Below are 14,203 nucleotides of genomic sequence, written 5' to 3'. Positions count from 1 at the left end.
AAAAAAGCAACATTTCTTTTGGCTAATATCAGGGTCAAGCATTAAGAGGCAAAATAAAATCCTGACTATGCTAAATAAGTTATAAAATTATCAGCTTTATCTACACTTTGGTATTTGTAAGGTAAATATTTAAACTTAAAAATAGACCCTTTCAAGTCATCTAAAGTTCTTGGTGGAAATATAACATGATATGAGAAATCTGGTTACCATTTAAATTTGAAGTACTTCATCCATTTTGGTGACAAAGGCGGTTTTAGCAGCTATCATTACATTCATTTAAATTTCAAAGTGCTTTGGGTCCTTCCAAGATGAATGTCCTTTCTTCCTTGCCCCTCATTCCTTAACTTATTTTCTGAAGATAGCAATGTTTACTGCAAGAGAACAAAAAATAGAGCTAAACTGGAGAAGTAAACTAGTTTTAAATATATTGGACATTTTCTTTCCTTTAGGATATTCTTAATTTCACACTCACTCAACAGTTAAAATTAGACTTATTCATTTAAGAAGTAACTTCCTTACTTAGGAAGAGACATGGATAGAATCTTACACACTCAAGAACTATCCATGCCGTACCTAAGAACCAAGTAACTTATAGCAATCAAACTAGCTAGCACTGATGCACTTGAGGCTTTCTAAGACTTCATCTGATTGTCCTTGTATATTTCTTTTTTTTGGCTAGAAATATAAAAATAAGAAACATTAAACTGTATTTCACCTTTATAAAAATCCAATTCTAACAGTCACAATTTCCAACTTTGATATAGCCTCTGTTAAATATGAAAGTAGACATCTCCAATTGCAAAAGTTTCTCTAGCTACTTTGCAGTTTTACTTTAGGCTTAAGTATAAAATATATTTATAGTTTGGTATACAAAACATCAATTTGCAGAGACATGGATGGTTCAAGAGACTGTCATACAGAGTGAAGTAAGTCAGAAAGAGAAAAACAAATATCAAATATTAACACATATATGTGGAATCTAGAAAAATGGTAAAGATGAACCTATTTGCAAAGCAGAAATAGAGACATAGATGTAGAGAACAAACATGGGCACCAAGGGAGGAAGGGGGGGGTGGGATGTTGGGAGACTGGGATTGACATATATACACTACTATGTATAAAATAGATAACTAATGAGAACCTACTATATAGCACAGGGAACTCTACTTAATGCTCTGTGGTGACCTAAATGGAAAGGAAATCCAAAAAGGAGGGGATATATGTATAGGTATAGCTGATTCACTTTGCTGTATAGCAGAAACTAACACAACATAGTAAAGCAACTATACTCCAATAGAAAAAGTTTAAATTAATAACTTCCTATTTCTGACTCTTGAGCACCAATTACATGCATGTTTAAACTGGCCCAACCCCTAATTTGTTTTCTCTATAACACCAAATACAAGGAAAATAATTGGAAAAATTAAGAGGAAAGAAAAAGTGATCAGTTTTTTTTAATATGGGAATTTTCAAATACATATACAAAAGTAAAGAGAATGATGAACCCACATACCCATCACCCAACTTTAACAGTTATCAACATTTTGCCATTCATCTTCATCTGTCCCTCACCTCAGTTCTTTCTCTCTCCTGGAATTATTATTTTTTTTGTTAGTTTCTGATTTATAACAAAGTGAATCAGCTATACATATACATATATCCCCATATCTCCTCCCTTCTGCGTCTCCCTCCCACCCTCCCTATCGCACCCCTCTAGGTGGTCACAAAGCACCGAGCTGATCTCCCTGTGCTATGCAGCTGCTTCCCACTAGCTATCTATTTCACATTTGGTAGTGTATATATGTCCATGCCACTCTCTCACTTCGTCCCAGCTTACCCTTGCCCCTCTCCGTGTCCTCAAGTCCATTCTCTACGTCTGCGTCTTTGTTCCTGTCCTGCCCCGAAATTCTTCAGAACCACTTTTTTTTTTTTTTAAGATTCCATATATACGTGTTAGCATACAGTATTTGTTTTTCTCTTTCTGACTTACTCCACTCTGTATCACAGACTCTAGGCCTATCCAGGTCACTACAAATAACAATTTCGTTTCCTTTTATGGCTGAGTAATATTCCATTGTATATATGTGCCACATCTTTATCCATTCATCTGTCGATGGACATTTAGGTTTGCTTCCATGTCCTGGCTATTGTAAATAGAGCTGCAATGAACACTGTGGTACATGACTCTTTGAATTACGGTCTTCAATGTGATAACTTTTAAGTGATTCCTGACTGTGCTTACATACTGTAGAACTGAACCTCTCAATAAATTTTAAGACAACAAAAAAGCATTTTAAAAAGGACGTTTTTGTTTGTGCAACATCAAACAATATCTGACTCTGACACAGCTGGGTTATTCATGATGAAAACAATACCCAATGTTCTTACAGTGCTTAAATCCACCACTTCACGTGGTACATAACAATGATGAGCAGCATGTAGGAGAAATATTACCAAGAAAAAATATATATACATCACCAATATATAGATGAAATGATGATGTCCAGTATCACATAAAGAGTGGCAAAATTAGTCTTCTTTCCATTATAGTCTTTAGAGAAGAAAAAATGCAACTAATGCCTATTTTATTTTGAAATTTGAATATGAAAAGAAATTGAACTTATGGATATACAAATACTGATAACCTAGAAAAGTACTTAGTGATAGAGAAGTGAAGTGATTTCCCATGGGTAAGTGTTGGTTAGTGGAAAAACTGAAATGAGAACCTACATCTCCTTACTCTTTCCTAATGCAGTGATTGATTATCCTCCCATAATCCACCCTGCATTCCTTTCCTCTCAGTCCCCAAAATAGTCTTTTTCTGAATGCTTTATTCTGATGTGTTTGATAGAACTCAAACTCCAAATCTGAAATATCAACTCAACAACTTCCCATGTCAGCTATTACTTTCCGCTAGGCTCTACGGAGTCTCCTCTACACATGTGAACTTAGTGATCAAAGATTTGAAAGGAAAGACATATGCAGATTTTGAGGCTGCCTACTCTGTGCCTCTCTCCTTCCTAGGGGTGTTCACCAATGAATTCCAGAACAACTGGCATGACTTGAACAGGGTTGTAGGTTAGATGGTAGTAACCTATCAACATTGAATTCCTGATTGTGATTATTTTATCCTGGTTACATGGCAGAATGTCTTTGTAGGAAATGTACTCTAAAGAATTCAGAGGTGATGCAGTATAATGTCAGCAACTTACACTCAAGTGATTTAGGAAAAATTATCTGTACTATTCTTACAATTTGTATATAAGTTTGAAATTATTATAATATAAAAAGAAAAAACAATTAAATATATCAGTACATCTGTCACATTTCCAAAACGTCTTCTGTGGAAGTCTAATACAGCTAAATGCTTAAAGAAAAAGTAGTTCTACAGTGAAATAAATTTGGGTAAAGTTACTCACTGTATTCTTTCTTGGTGACTCACAATACATGTGAGCCTATCAAATATTCCTACAGATCATGCATTAGACATACTTTGAATTATCCATCCTTCCAGCCACATATAAATTACATACTTAAGGCCTACTATATGAAAGGAAATGCTCTGAGTAGTATAGATAGACAGATAATAGGGAAGGCAAGATCTCTCACCTCAGAGAGCTTATGTTTTAATACAGAAAGAGACAAATAAATAAATAAACTAATTTCAGATGGTGATAAGTGCTTTGAAGAAAATAAAACTGGGTGTTAGAGACTGGGAAGGTGGAGGTGTTGTTTTAGACAGCGTATCAAGGAAGGCCCTCTGAAGAGATGATGTTCAAGTTGAAATGAGCCAGAAATGGAAAAGTTTAGGGGAAGCATCTTCCAGACATAGGGCATACACGTCATTAAGATAGGAATAAGCTTATAATACTCATGGGGAAAAGTTTCTAAGTTATCAAAATAATGAAATTTGTTTAAAAAAATCTCTTAAGTACCATACCCCTCAAAACGTATGTGAAAATTGGCCAGATTTTAAACTATTTATTTACTTGTATGTAATGACAACAATAAAATAACAATTCTTAAAAATTCTTAACTTTTTTTAAACTAACTATGCAAATTCTCTTTGGATGATGATTTTCTATTACTTCATAGCTTCTTTCAGAACCAATCCTTATTTTTACTTTATATTTGAAAACAAAGGTTATTCTCTCTCTGCATGTAAAAAGAAATAAATTGCCTGTTTGTTTTTTGTTTTCTGTTTGTTTTTTTCCTGGATGGTGTACTAGTGTGCTGGGAAAACATCATGAAGACACATAGGCATAAAAAGTATCCCCTGAATGAATGACTATATGCAGCTATGTTACTACCCACTCACTGAGGCAAGAGCAGCATATACCTAAATTCAAGCCCTCTATTCTACAACTTCCACAGCACTGGATTTTGCATATTGCCAAAGAACAACTTCAATTATATACCTTAAGGAAGGAAAATACACTTATGATTAGAGAATATGGACTACATAATCATTCAAGTGTGGCTCGAATTAACTGTGTGAACATAACACCAAACAAAATCATAGACTGTATATATCGACACTGCTGTACATATTAGACAAATTCTGAGTATTCTAAGAGGGGCCTGACTAGTATGCTAAGCTACAACAGGTAGAAAAAAGAGAATATGCTTTGAAATGTGTTTTGTGTTCTAACTGGCTAACAGGGTTATGCGGAAGACAATACAGAAGCAAAGATGATGAAGAGAAGAGGCTGTATTCTCAGAATTGTGAACTAAGAAGAAAAATCCCTAGATCCTGTAAGTAGGGACAGCATGAAGTTAAAAATGATATAATGCTGGTGGGGGGTGGGAGGGACATTTTGTTTATGAGTACCAGGGCAACTTCATCACAAAATAAATAAATTTAGGATACATATATGCTAATTTTTAAACATTAATAAGATAGGCATATTGAAACAAAATAGGAAGGAAGGAATTTAACCTTGCATAATTAAAAAGAGAAAAGGTGCCAGTTTGAGAGTAAGATAAACTGGACATTAGCCCCAATTCCCCATTAACTGAGGAAACTCTGATATAACCTTTGACATTTTAAAATCTATCAAAGCCCTATAGGCTCAGTACTGTGTGATCTTATTTACTTTGCTATTTAATTTGATAGGGAACTATTTATTTAGTTACCTAAGTAAAAGCATTACTTAGAATGAAAACACAACAGTCCAACAGGAATCCTACCGCTTACTTGGGAGCTTTTTATTCACATAGGGCAGGGACTGTCAAACTGTGACCCAGGGGCCAAGTCTGACCAGCCACCTGTTTATGTATGACCTGCAAGGTAAGAATGTAGTTTTTACATTTTTAAATAGCAGGAAAGAAAGATCAAAAGAAGAAAAATATTTTGAGGCATAAAAATTATATGAAACTCAAATTTCATTTTTATAGATAAAGTTTTATCAGAACATAGCTAGCACATTTAAAAATGTATCATCTAAGGGGATTCCCTGGTGGTGCAGTGGTTGAGAGTCTGCCTGCCAACGCAGGGGACACGGGTTCGTGCCCTGGGCCGGGAAGATCCCACATGCCGCAAAGTGGCTAGGCCCGTGAGCCATGGCTGCTGAGCCTGCGCGTCCGGAGCCTGTGCTCTGCAATGGGAGAGGCCACAACAGTGAGAGGCCTGCGTACCGCGCATCATCTAAGGCTGCTTTTTTTACGAAGAATTAGCTGAGTGGGTGCAACAAGGATTGTATGGCCCACAAAGTCTAAAATATACACTATCTGGCCCTTTCCATATAACAGTTGCCAGTTCCTCATATAAAGTACATATACTCACATGGTTACACTCTAAAATGATAGGACTTATATTTTAACACTAGATCAAATGGTTCATTTTATTCCTTATCTCCAAGTATTTCATTCCAAGTCTTTCATGTTTCTAATGAAATATTAAATAATAATTTTATATTTAAAATGACTATTCCATAATATTGAGAGAATTTTCGTATACTCGAAAATCCATTTTCCTGATTTGTGAGATTTCTTAGGTATGATAAATCATTTTCTTTCGGTCAGCTTCTGATTTAAAGTTTGTAATGGGCTCCCTGAATTGAAAAATAAATAATAGTTCCTACAGTCGATACAAGATCTTTATAACAATACTGAGGAAAAAGTGAATAAATGGTTAAAAGTTATGTAAAAAATAATAACTGCTTGAGAGCTTCACAATTCTGTAAAGGTGTTAGCATTAAAACTCATTCTAGAATGATTCAACTTCTGCTTCTGAGGGCATGAGAGGGTAAAAAGTCCAGAGTAATCCTCTCACTGCAAACAACTAGAACACCGTATAAGATATAGGAGAGGACTATTTTCAGACACTGGCAGTGCAGGACTGTGATCCCTGAGAAAAGGGAAACAAATAAGGCGAGCCCTACCATCACCCAAGGCTCTCAGCCAGGAAGCAATTTACTACTCCAGTACAGGAGGAAGAACCCAAACAGAGTCTGGCAATCTTGCTGACGTGAGGAGATGGAGAAAAAAGTACAAGGAGGCCAAGATAGCTAGAATTTATGGGGTAGAGTTCCAGAGAGCAGTGAAAGTGTTCCACTAATTTAAATGAGGGTTCCCTTGAGTATTTAGCTAAATAAAAACCTGTAGATGAGAAGGGTAAATTTCTTGAGACCAGCCAAGAAGAACTTCTAAGGAAAAAAGTTACCAGGGAGTTCTAAGACAAAGGATTCACAGAGCTGACAAGGGGCCAATATTTCAACAAGTTCCCTCCAGCAAGAGGGGAAAAACCTCACTGAATATACAAGGCTATCAGTAATGACCCCAGAAGGGCCACGTGCAGAAGCAGGGGAAAAGTAGCCCTAAAATAAAAGTTCCTCTAGACCCTCCTGAAAGGTGCTTGGAAACCTAGAAAGCCTAGAAAGTATCAAACTAATATGCAATTTAAAATGCCTATTAGGAAAAAGTCCAGTACACTTTAAAAAAAATACTACAAAATCAAGAACTCAACATGTAAAATTCACAAATACCTGACACTTAATTAAAAATTACTGGACATACAAAGATGTAGGAAAATGTGGCCCATAACCAGAAAAATATCTGTCAACACAGAGAGACCCAGAAATGACAGACATGGTGGAATTAACAGGCAAAGACATTGAAAGGGTGTTATAAATATGCTCCATATAAATGAAAACAGGAGTACAGGGAAGAGATAAATGGAGAATTTTCAAAAAGACCCAAATACAACTTCTAGAGATAAAATATACATATATAATATCTGAAGTGAAAATTTCACTAGATGAGATAAGCACTGCAGAAAAAAAGAAATCAGTGAACTTGAAGACAGAGCAATATAATCTAGCCAAAATGAAGTTCAGAGAGAAAAAGATGACTGTGAGACAAAGGAAGAATACTGTTATAAATGTATTACATTATATGAGATGGTATAAAATTATTTGATAGAATGCAATAATAGGAATATTATAAATCCTAGAGCAACCACTAAAATAAGAAAATAAAAAGGTAGAAAAAAGAATAAGTCAATAAAGGAAAAAACCAATAGAGAAGATTAAATGGAATCCCAAAGTAAAATTAAATTCAAAGGAATTGTTAATAGAAAATGAAGAGCAAAGATGGTAGATTTAAACCTAACCACATTAATATACACATTAAATGTAAATTACCTCAATACTCCAATTAAAAGACAGATTAAAAAAGCAAGACCAAATATATGCTATGAGAATCTCACACTAAAATAAGGAAATAGTTAAAAAATAAAAGGATAGAAGATACACCATGCAAACCAAAATCTTAAGAAATAGCCACATTTATATCAGAGAAGATAGAATACAAGAGAAAAATAGTATCAGAGATGATGAGGGATATTTCATAATGATCAAGGGATCACTTCATTTGGAAGATGGAATAATTCTAAATGTATATGTACATAATACCAGAACTACAAAATACATTAAAAATAAACTGACAGAACTGAGGGGAGAAACAAACAAGCACCCAAAACAGCTGGAGACATCAACACTCCTCCCTGAAAAGAACAGGTACACTGAAAGTCCAGCAAAGATAAAGAAGACTCAAACAGCACTATCAACTGAATTGATGTTTATAGAACATTTCAACCAACAACAGCAAAATATAAACTTTTATACTGCCCATGAAACACTTACCAAGATAGCCCATCTGCTGAACCAGGAATAAGTCTTAACAAATTTTAAAAAACTGAAACTACACATAGTATATTCCCTTAGCACAGTGGGATTAAATTAGAAATCAAAACCAAAATGAGGGGCTTCCCTGGTGGCGCAGTGGTTGAGAGTCCGCCTGCCGATGCAGGGGACAGGGGTTCGTGCCCCGGTCCGGGAAGATCCCACATGCCGCGGAGCAGCTGGGCCCGTGAGCCATGGCCGCTGAGCCTGCGCGTCCGGAGCCTGTGCTCCGCAACGGGAGAGGCCACAACAGTGAGAGGCCCGCGTACCGCAAAAAAAAAAAAAAAAAAAAAAAACAAAATGATATGTGGAAATTCCCAAACATTTAGAAATTTAACAACATCTTCTAAAATAACCTAAGTGCCAGAAATCACAAGGGAAATTAGAAAATACTTTGAAATGAAACCTAACCTATCAAAATTTTTGATGCAGCTAACAAGGTGCTTTGAGGAAATTTACAGTTTTCTATGCATATATTAGGCAGAAAAGACCTAAAAACAATTATCTAAGCTACCATCGTAAGAGGCTAGAAATTAAACCAAATAAGTACATAGTTACAAATTAACAAAGAATAGAAACCAATGAAATAGATAGCTGAAAAATAGAGAAATATCAATGAAACCAAAAACAGGTTCTTTGAAAAAAAGAATTAGTGAAATTGACAGACCTCTAACTAGACTGAATGAGAAAAGACAGAAATCAGCAATATTAGGAACGAAAGGGGAAACGTTACTAAAGAGTCTACAAATATTAAAAGAACAAGAGACCATTTATGTATGATTTTCTTTAAATTAAGTTATTTATTTATTTATTTATTTTTGGCTGTGTTGGGTCTTTGTTGCTGTGCACGAGTTTTCTCTAGCTGCGGCGAGTGGGGGCTACTCTTCGTTGCAGCGCACGGGCTTCTCATTGCAGTGGCTTCTCTTGTTGTGGAGCACGGGCTCTAGGCACACGGACTTCAGTAGTTGTGGCTCGTGGGCTCAGTAGTTGTGGCTCGCGAGCTCTAGAGCTCAGTCTCAGTAGTTGTGGTGCACGGGCTTAGCTGCTCCGTGGCATGTGGGATCTTCCCGGACTAGGGCTCGAACCCGCATCCCCTGCATTGGCAGGTGGATTCTTAACCACTGCGCCACCAGGGAAGTTCCTATGAATGCTTTTATCTCAATAAATTTGACAACTATGATGAAATGAACAAATTCCTTAAAAGACACAGATTACCATAATGACTCAGGAAATAATACATAACCCAAATAACACTATATCTATTAAAAAATTGAATTTGTAATTTAAAATATTCCCACAAAGTAAACTCCAGTCCCCAATGCTTCATTGTAAATCCTATCTAACATATAAAGACAGAAGCAATACAAATCCTACATAAATTCTCCCAGAAAGTAGAGGACACATTTCTTAACTGATTTTATAGGGTCAGCATTAGATTGATTCCAAAACCAGAAAAAGACATTATGAGAAAACTACACACCAATATCTCTCATAAACATACTTGCAAAAATCTTCAACTCTCATAAACATACTTGCAAAAATCTTCAACAAAATAGCAAAATCAAATTCAGCAACATATAAGAAGAAATACAAGGTTGATTTTACATTTAAAAAAATCAATGTTATTAACTATATTAACAGAATAGAGGAGAAAAACAATATAATCCTCTCAATAGAGAAAAAATATTTAATAAATTTCAACACATATTCATAATAGAAACTTCAGAAAACTCAGAATGGAAAAGAACTACCACTTGATAAAGGGCATCTGTAAAATACTGACATAAAAATAAATAATAAATGTTCTGTTCAACATTATACTGGAGATCATAGCTATACAGAGGCACAGAAAAGAAATGAAAAGCATAAAGATGGGAAAGGAAGAAGTTAAAATGTCTTTATTTACAGGAGACAAAATTATCCACACAGAAAATCCTAAGGCGTCTACAAACTATACAGTGATTTCAGCAAGACTGTAGAACTTGTGTTCAATATACATATATCCATTGTATTTCTTTCTATATCAACAAACAACTAGAAATTTTAAAACTTTTAAATGCCATTATAATAGCATTAAACAAAATTAAATACCTGAGTTTATCCCTAACAAAATATGTGTACGACCTATAAAATGAAAGCTACAAAACAAAGCTAAGACAAATTACAGAAAACTGAAATAAATAAAAATATATAACATAGTCATGTATTGGAAGATTCAAAATTGTTAATATGGCAATTCTTCGCAAATTCATCTACTCATTCAATTCGATCTAAATCAAAATCCCGGGTTTTTTTTTTTGTAGAAATGTACAAGCTGATTCTAAAATGTATATGAATACCCAAATGAACAGAATAATTAAAGTAATTTTGAAAATGAAGAACAAAGTAGGAATACTTACGATACCTGATTTCTAGAGTTAACATTAACTTACAACAATCCATATAGTTTGGTAATAGCCTAATGATAACATATAGAAAACTGGAACTGAACAGAGAATCCAAAAATAGACTATAAAATACTTGGTCAATTAATTTTTAAAAGTGCCATGGTAACTCAATGCGGAAAGAAAATATTCTCAACAAGTGTTGCTGAAACAACTGGATATTCATATGGAATAAAAATGAATTTTGCTTTTATATGACAGGATTTTGTATATGTAAAAATACTAAATGAAAACACATCATAAACCTAAGAGTAGAACGTAAAACAAAACTATAAAGCTTCAAGAAGAAAACAGGGAAAAGTTTTTATGACCTTAGGATAGGCAAAGATTCAAAAGCATGAACCATGAAAAAAAATAGAAATACGGAAACAGTCACCTGATAAACCATATTTTATCAAAATTAAAAACTTCTGCTGTTTTAAAAACATCATTATAGGGACTTTCCTGGTGGTCCAGTGGGTAAGACTCTACGCTCCCAATGCAGGGGGCCTGGGTTCGATCCTTGGTCAGGGAACTAGATCCTGCATGCATGCCACAACTAAGAGTCCACATGCCACAACTAAGAAACCCACATGCTGCAACTAAAGATCCTGCATGATCCAACTAAGACCCAGCACAGCCAAAATAAATAAATAATTTTTTAAAAAGTCAACAAACAAAAATAATTGCATTTCAAAAAATCATTATAAAAATTAAGTGGCCAGGGCTTCCCTGGTGGCACAGTGGTTGAGAGTCCACCTGCCGATGCAGGGGACATGGGTTTGTGCCCCGGTCCGGGAAGATCCCACATGCCACGGAGCGGCTGGGCCCGTGAGCCATGGCCGCTGAGCCTGCGTGTCCAGAGCCTGTGCTCCGCAACGGGAGAGGCCACAACAGTGAGAAGCCCGCGTACCACACACACACACACAAAATTAAGTGGCCAATAATTACATTAAATGATTAAAACCACAAGATACCATTTCACACTCATTAAATGGCTAAATTTAGAAAGACTGACAATTCTAAATATTGGTGAGGACGTACAGCTGTGGTGCCTAAATACTGGTGAGGCTGTAGAGCTGCATTGATTCACCTTCTAATACAGTAGCCACTAGGCACATGTAGCCATTTAAATTTAATTTGATAAACTGAATAAAATAAAAAATTCACTTCCTCAGATGTACTAGCCATATTTCACCTGCTCAACAGCCACATGTGGCTAGTGGTTATAGTATTGGACAGTGCTGATATAGAACATTTTCATTATTGCAGAAAGTTCTATAGGATAACATTAATTTAGAACATCTGAAATGTTCACACATTGCTGGTAGGTATGTAAAATTTTACCACCACTTTAAAAAAGTTTGCCACCTTCTTTGAAAGTTGAACAAAACTTACCATATAACCCAACAATTCCACTCCGAAGTATTTACTCAGCAGGGTTGGTGTCATTAGAGTGGGGAGCTGGAACTTCCACCCCTGCCAAGAAGTACAGCCGTCTCCTCCCCAGATGTCAATGGAGGGTAAGTGGGACTCTGAACTTATACTTCTAGGTGGCAATAATGAAGCAGCACCCTTTCACCCTGGCAGGGAAGCATCAAAAGAGGCCTGCTAAATTGATATAAAATATAAAGTCTCATGACACAATACCCAAAATGTTCAGGTTTTAACTGAAAACCACTCATCATACCCCAAATCAGGAAAACCTCAACATGAATGAGAAAAGACAATGGATGCCAATACCAAGATGACATAGATTTAAGAATTATCTCACAAGGATTTTAAAGCAGCCACAATAAAATGCTTCAATGAGAATTTTTAAGTGAGACAACACACTGGAAACAAATGAAAAATAGAAAGTCTAAGAAACAGAAGGTCTTAGCAAAGAAATAGAAGATACAAAGAATAAAATTAAATAACTGAAATTATAATAACTGAAATTAAAAAGCCAACTCATGGGCTAAACAGGAGAATGGAGGGGACAGCAGAAAGAATCAGTGAACTAAAAGATAAAACAATAGAAGTTATGCAATCTAAATAACAAAAGACATAGACTGAATACAAATGAACAGAGCTTCAGGGTGCTGTGAAATTATAACAAAAGATCCAACATTCATGTCATCAGAGTCTTGGAAGTAGAGGAGAAAAAGGGTAGGGCTGAAAAAATATTGGAAAAAATATGGTTGAAAAATGTTTCCCAAATTTGGCAAAAGAAATAAACCTATAGATTTGAGAAGCTGAACAAATCTCAGACAGCATCAATCCATAGAAATCCACACCAAGACGTACAATAGTCAAATTTTTGAAAACTAAAGACAATGAAAAAATCTTAAAAGCAGCAAGAGAGAAATGATCCTTTACCTACAGGGGAAAACCAATTGACTATCAGTGGATTTCTCATAAAAAGCTATAGAGGTCAGAAGGAACTGGCACAATCTTTTTCAGGTGCTGAAAGAAAAAGAACTTGTCAACCCAGAATTTTTCCTCCAGAAAAATATCCTTAAGGAATGAAGAGAAAATCAACATATTCTTAGATAAAGGAAAAGCTAAGAGAATTTATTGCTAGTAGACTTGCCCTAAAAGAATGGATAAAGAAAGTTCTCTAAATAGAAAGGGAATGAAAAAAGATGGAATCTTGGAACATCAGGAAGAAGGCCAAAAAGAGTAAAAATATGGATACATACAGTAAGAGTTCTTCTCCTCTTGTCTTCCAAATTATGTCTGACTGTTTAAGCAAAAATTATAACACTGTCTGATTTGGTTCACAATGTATGTAAAGGAAATACTTAAAACAAGTACATATAAAATGTATGTATGCATGCATATAATATACACCTATAAATAATACATCTACACATAAAAATATTAATTAAATGAGGGAGGATAAAGAAACTAAAGGAAGGTAAGGGTTCTACACTTTGCTTGAAGTAGTAAAATGTAGCAGTGCCAGTGGTACTGTGGTACAGGAGACTGTGATCTGTTATAAATATACAATGTAATATCTAGAGCAATGATGAAAAAGTTATACAAAGAAATACATTTTAAAACACTATAGTAAATCAACATGGAATTCTAAAAAGTATTCAAGTAACCCACAGGAAAGCAGGAAAAGGAAAAAAGAAATGAAAAAGAGGAAACAAACAGAAAACAAAAAATTAAATGGCAAACTTATTATTTCTTAACATATCAATAATTACCTTTATTAGCAACAGACCCAAACTGGAAACAACTAAAATGCCCTACAATAGGTGAATTATTAAACAAATTGTGGTACATCTATACCATGAAATATACTAAATCAGCAATAAAAAGGAATGAACACACCACAATTTGGGTGGATCTCAAGGGCATAATGCTAAATGAAAATAGCCAATCTCAAAGTTTATATATATACTATATCATTCCATTTCTATGACATTCTTGAAATGACAAGATTATAGAGACGGATAACAGATTAGTGGTTTCCAGGGCTAAAGGGTGGTGGAGAGGAGGGTGTGTGTGCGCGTGTGTGTGTGTGTGTGTGTGTGTGTGTGTGTGTGTGACTATAAAGGGACAGAAGGAGGGAAATCTTTCTGGTGAGATTGCAGTCTTGGTTAC

General features: G+C 35.2%; 1 protein-coding gene across 8 annotated transcripts in view; it reads right to left on the bottom strand.

Annotated features, from left to right (window-relative positions):
- Window positions 1-14,203, bottom strand: part of PEAK1 (pseudopodium enriched atypical kinase 1) — a gene marked incomplete at its 3' end in the record, with an annotated part of 295,822 nt that overhangs the window by 141,417 nt on the left and 140,202 nt on the right. For 4 of the 8 annotated variants that reach the window (XM_081230131.1, XM_081230133.1, XM_081230136.1 and 1 more), the window contains 2 exons: window positions 12,005-12,189; window positions 208-371 (listed from right to left, as the gene is read on the bottom strand). The exons of 2 other annotated variants lie outside the window; for them this stretch is intronic. The remainder of the gene's footprint in view (window positions 1-207; window positions 372-12,004; window positions 12,190-14,203) is intronic. 2 more of the 8 variants (XM_081230134.1, XM_081230132.1) reach the window with 2 other exon arrangements.

Source organism: Mesoplodon bidens, assembly GCF_964165515.1.
Source record: "Mesoplodon bidens genome assembly, chromosome: 3".
NCBI classification, from domain to species: domain Eukaryota; kingdom Metazoa; phylum Chordata; class Mammalia; order Artiodactyla; family Ziphiidae; genus Mesoplodon; species Mesoplodon bidens.
The sequence above is the reverse complement of the archived record's forward strand: the minus strand, read 5'-3'. Positions and strand labels throughout refer to the sequence as shown.